This window comes from Budorcas taxicolor, chromosome 4 (genome assembly GCF_023091745.1).
Source record: "Budorcas taxicolor isolate Tak-1 chromosome 4, Takin1.1, whole genome shotgun sequence".
Lineage (NCBI taxonomy): Eukaryota > Metazoa > Chordata > Mammalia > Artiodactyla > Bovidae > Budorcas > Budorcas taxicolor.
Window position 1 is genome coordinate 109,670,830 of NC_068913.1, and position 5,750 is coordinate 109,676,579.

The window sequence follows — 5,750 nt, forward strand, 5'->3', positions numbered from 1 at the left end:
GAATGTTTGGGGTTGTAGTTGTATATTAAGGACTCTCTAGTCTAAAACTAATAAGTGAAGATTTAAAATAGAACTACTTCATTATGGAAAAGGGAATAGAAAACTTGCAGGAGAGGGCTGAGACGTGTACCCCAACATTCTTCACTGAACTATGAAACTGAATTTTTACCATCTATTACACATAGCTGACAATTGCTGTGGTAGCAATTGTTCGGTTCAGATCAGTTCAGTCACTCTGTCATGTCTGACTCTTTGCGGCCCCATGGACTGCAGCAAGCTAGATTTTCCTGTCCATCACCAACTCCTGCAGTTTACTCAAACTCATGTCCATAGAGTCAGTGACGGCATCCAACCATCTCATCCTGTCATCCCTTTCTCCTCCCACCTTCAGTCTTTCCCAGCATCAGGGTCTTTTCCAATGAGTCAGTTCTTCACATCAGGTGGCCAAAGTATTAGAGTTTCAGCCTTAGCATCAGTCCTTCCAATGAATATTCAGGACTGATGTCCTTTAGGATGGACTGGTTGGATCTCCTTGCAGTCCAAGGGACTCTCAAGAGCTTTCTCCAACACCACAGTTCAAAAGCATCAATTCCTCAGCACTCAGCCTTCTTTACAGTCCAACTCTCACATCCATACTTGACTACTGGAAAAACCATGGCTTTGACTAGATGGACCTTTGTTGGCAAAGTAATGTGTCTGCTTTTTAATATGCTGTTTAGGTTGGTCATAACTTTTCTTCCAAGGAGTAAGTGTCTTAATTTCATGGCTGCATCATTACACCTTTCATTTCCTACATGACTCTCCAGAATGCACATCACTTTTTCACAAGATCCTAACACCTTTACATCATGAACCAATTCTTCTTTATGGTCAAGATTAACTCCTAATGGGCACCTTCTCTCCTACTGCTGGTACTTCTGAGTGGCAATTTTTTGTTCTAGCAAGCCAAAATAACCACCATTTCTTTGCTCAGAAGATTATATTTCTAATATCTTTATATTCTAGGTTCTTCTGTAAACTGATTCCATCACCTTTCATGGAGATTGTATACTTGCTTCATTGGTGGTTGTAAAGGCTATGGGTGGGTCTTCAATTTTCTGTCTCTGTCTGTTGTAAACTCTTGTTTCTCATTATTATGCAATGTTATCCATAAGCCACTTCTCATCATGCTCTGAATTTGAACTTTCTGCAATCTCTGAAAAACAAGAGAGTTGCACTACATTAGCACTGACTAACCAGAGGAGGTAATGGTACCCCATTCTACTCTTGCCTGGAAAATCCCATGGGCGGAGGAGCCTGGTGGGCTGCAGTCCATGGGGTCGCTAGGAGTCGGACACGACTGAGCAACTTCACTCTCACTTTTCACTTTCATGCATTGGAGAAGGCAATGGCAACCCACTCCAGTGTTCTTGCTTGAAGAATCCCAGGGACGGGGGAGCCTGGTGGGCTGCCATCTATGGGGTTGCACAGGGTCGGACATGACTGAAGCGGCTTAGCAGCAGCAGCAGCACTGTCTAACAGCCAACAGTTCTGTTTTGTCAGTACTGTTAATTCACACAGTAGTGCTCCTTCATTACTTGAATATTTTATTGCATTTGTCCTTATTCATTTATCAAAAAATGAAGTGATAAATAGAAAAAGTGATAAGCCTTAGTCTTAAAAACTTCATAAACTTGAGACAAAGATTGAAATAATTGTTTATTAAAAAATGATGAATTTTTAGCTCCAGCTGAGTATTCAAGTTAGTTTTGTGCTCAATTATAAGGGAAAAGAATAAAATTAAAGAACATGTGCAAAATGATTCTGAATAGATTGCCAAGATCGAGTCCTGGAATTTTATTATGATTTTTAAATCATAGGAAACTAGATCTCTATCAACAAGATCTCTGCCTTAAAAGTTTCACTTTTGCCATTGGAATTTTTGTAGGAAGAAATCATAATTGAAAGCAGAGTGTTGCCTCTATTGGGTTACCTTTTACCCTGTTAACCTGTCAACCTTGTTAAGAGTTTTTATAATCAGGAAGGAAATAATACTCCTTATAGACCATATGAACACTACACATTGTAGAAATCTTCAGTTTCTACACATTAGAAATACATATATCTGGTATTATATACTATTCTGCTTTATTGTTTGTTTATTCCATACCTGTTTAAGCTGCTTGTGTGGAGAGTTGTTCTAAGTTAACTAAACTTCAGTAGCAGGCTTCAACTTTTTCAGTTACTTATTAGATTTTTGTTTTAAGTATGTCCCATTGACCCTCACTTGATTTTCTTGAGTATAGTTTTGGCTGGTTCCCTTTTATCTGGTGTAGTTCAATGATTCTTCTCTCTTTCCCCTGACAAATATTTTTAAATAATTTACTCATTTATGGGAAACTGAAATGAGTATCTCTAGTCTCGTTTTGGTCTAGGTCACTCTGTATACATTTGTCAGGAAAACAGCCCTCAAATATTGTTTGCATCACGGCATCAGTTTACTCAAAGAACTTCACCCCCTTCCAACTCTCCAGATGTGGATTTTAACACAGTCAGTCCATACTTCCCTCATCATTCCCTTCCTTATACAGCTTATTTTTCATCTTTTTTTTTTTTTCCTTTGGTTCATTAATGAAGTCACATTCATCTTCTTGGCAATCCACATAATGCTATTTTTAGCATCCAGGAGGCAGGAAAGGGAAGGGGGTTGAGAAAGGAGACAGGCAAGAGGGATGTGGGAGAGGGAAGGAAAGTAGAAGGAAAAGAAGGACAGGGGGCTGAAAGGAGGAGTGGACAGGACACGACTCTGCTGTTACACATAGCATCTCAGGATGAATCTGAAGACACCTCTCCTTTGGACGGAGGCAGCCCCAGGCTGGGTACACAGCCTCCTGAGAAGAGCCTGGCGTCGACCTCCGCAAACACATGCACATGCCTCTCGCTGTGCAGGGAGCTCTTCTGCAGCTGCCCACATTGTGTATCTTGATGCTCTTAGAAAGCACATTGGTCTTCCTGGTGTCAATTCCCTTGCTCCCATGTTGCCTTCCTCTGAATCTACCATTCCTGGAATTCCCACTTTTCCCTCCCTCCCCACGTGCCTAGACCTTATTGTCTTGGTCCCCATGGTGTGTGTTCCTCCCTCTCTAAATCCCCGGCAGCTCACCAGCAAGTGCTAAGGCCAAGTGTCCCTTCTCTCTAAGCTCCGTCAAAACAAACTTTCAGGTGGGCAAATTGAGTCTGTTTCACTTAATACTGTTGGCAGTGAGGAGACAAGGAGGGGGGCACACAGAATATTGCATTTTATAATACTGCTATGGACCAGTTAAAAGGAAACCGATGGCTCTTTCTCCTTATTTTAAACTCCTGAATTGAATTGAAGTTGCTCAGTCGTGTCCGACTCTTTGCGACCCCATGGGCTGTAGCTATCAGGCTCCTCTGTCCATGGGATTCTCCAGGCGAGAGTACTGGAGTGGGTTGCCATTTCCTTCTCCAGGGGATCTTCCTGACCCAGGGATCGAACCTGGGTCTCCTGCATTCCAGGCAGACGCTTTAACCTCTGAGCCACCAGGGAAGCCCATTTTAAACTCCTGCTGCTGCTGCTGCTGCTGCTGCTGCTAAGTCACTTCAGTCATGTCCAACTCTGTGTGACTCCATAGATGGCAGCCCACCAGGCTCCCCCATCCCTGGGATTCTCCAGGCAAGAACACTGGAGTGGGTTGCCATTTCCTTCTCCAATATTTTAAACTCCTAGGGCATCCCAAGTTTGTATAATTGGATTATAATGAAATAAAAACACCAAAGGAACTTCCGGATGTATGGGATAAGTTAGAAATCACAACCACTCTTCTAAGTCTATATCATGGAGTTACAATTACATAATTGTATATAAAATTCTAGAAGTACCAAAAGAAATTAAAAAAGAAGAATGCCTTCTCTTATTGTAGGGAAAATACAGTGGTGCAGATGATCACAATTCTTCACACTTCCTCCCTTGAGTCTTAAGGATTGACTTCTCAGAGAGGACAGACAGGGTCTGTTAGGGAAGGAATCCAGCCCTGTGATGTCAGACTCATGTTGCGCTTCCTAAGTCTCAGGGGAGCATTTGTTACTGTCAGACTATAAACAACTAGTAACCCGGAAGGTTTTCCTCTGACAGCTCCTGAAGCTTAAAACTCTTGTCAGGGATATATTTCTGGTATATCGGGAAGTCTGCTCTCATGGCATGACCTGTTCTCTCGCTAGAATTTTCCAAGAAAAGTATTTCCTAGATGCCTTGCCTATACCAAAGTATATTAGCATCTGTGTGTTTATCCATACATTTAATTGCCTTTAAATGCACAAGTTGGAAAAGGACAATAGAATTATTTGGCTGATATGTCTTCACATCTACTTGAGTTTCTTAAGAAAATGCATTACAAAGCCAATTCAACCAATTGACTTTATCTTACTACAGGCCACATTTACCAAATGTACTTTCCCTTTTTCTTTTATTTGGGTGCACAGTATATGCATAAGGGTTTTCTGGAGGATAATTTTAAATATTGCAGCATCTACAAAACATCTCCATTTTCAGAGACAAGAAAGAGTCACCTCTTGGTCATACAGAAGAGTTTTGACATTGATGCAAAGAAAGAGAAACAAAGATGGAGGGGGAAATAATTAAGACAGGTATCTAAGCACCAGGCTTTTGGGAGGTCAAGTAATTAGAATAAAGACAGGACTTAAAAATTCAGGAAATCTGAGAATTATGATAATTTGTATAATAGGGGCAATGACCTGACAGAGGGAACAAAGACTATGTGGAATGTAATAGAAGAAAAATTTAGAACAGAAGAGGTTAGGATGAGCCAAATGAGGAAGAACTTGAGGAAGAAGTTCAGGACTAAAAAAAAAATCTAGTTGGGTTACTTGTCCCTATGGGGATGTTATCGTGATTTTAAAACTGAACTCACTTCTGTGTATACCTGTTCATTAAACATTCAAAGAATATTTGTGTATAGTTTACCCAGAATTTGTTTTACTCAATGTCATTTTCTACGAAATCTTATCTAAGAACTTGATTTCTCTATTATTCCATCATTAACACTAGACCTGGGTAGACTGAATGACCAATTTTATTCCTGACTAGTCCACCATTTTATGCTTGTGTAACACAGAAAGTGACTCCTGTTTCAGTCATGATAGTATCAGTTCAGTTCAGTTCAGTTCAGTTCAGTCGCTCAGTCATGTCTGACTCTTTGTGACCCCATGAACTGCAGCATGCCAGACCTCCCTGTCCATCACCAACTCCCGGAGTTCACTCAAACTCATGTCCATCGAGTTGGTGATGCCATCCAGCCATCTCATCCTCTGTCGTCTTTTTCTCCTTCTGCCCCCAATCCCTCCCAGCATCACAGTCTCTTCCAATGAGTCAACTCTTCGCATCAGGTGCCCGAAGTATTGGAGTTTCAGCTTTAGCATCAGTCCTTCCGAAGAACACCCAGGACTGATCTCCTTTAGAATGGACTGATTGGATCTCCTTGCAATCCAAGGGACTCTCAAGAGTCTTATCCAACATCACAGTTCAAAAGCATCAATTCTTCAGTGCTCAGCCTTCTTCACAGTCCAACTCTCACATCCATACATGACCACAGGAATAATCATAGCCTTGACTAGACGGACCTTTGTTGGCAAAGTAATGTCTCTGCTTTTCAATATACTATCTAGCTTGGTCATAAATTTCCTTCCAAGGAGTAAGCGTCTTTTAATTTCATGGCTGCAGTCACCATCTG

At 41.2% G+C, this 5,750-nt stretch overlaps 1 non-coding gene across 1 annotated transcript; it reads right to left on the reverse strand.

Annotated features, from left to right (window-relative positions):
• Positions 1 to 3,477: 3,477 nt before the first annotated feature.
• TRNAS-GGA (transfer RNA serine (anticodon GGA)) lies at positions 3,478 to 3,550 on the reverse strand. Its single transcript has one exon. It is a non-coding gene; the product is annotated as a tRNA-Ser (tRNA).
• Positions 3,551 to 5,750: the final 2,200 nt, after the last annotated feature.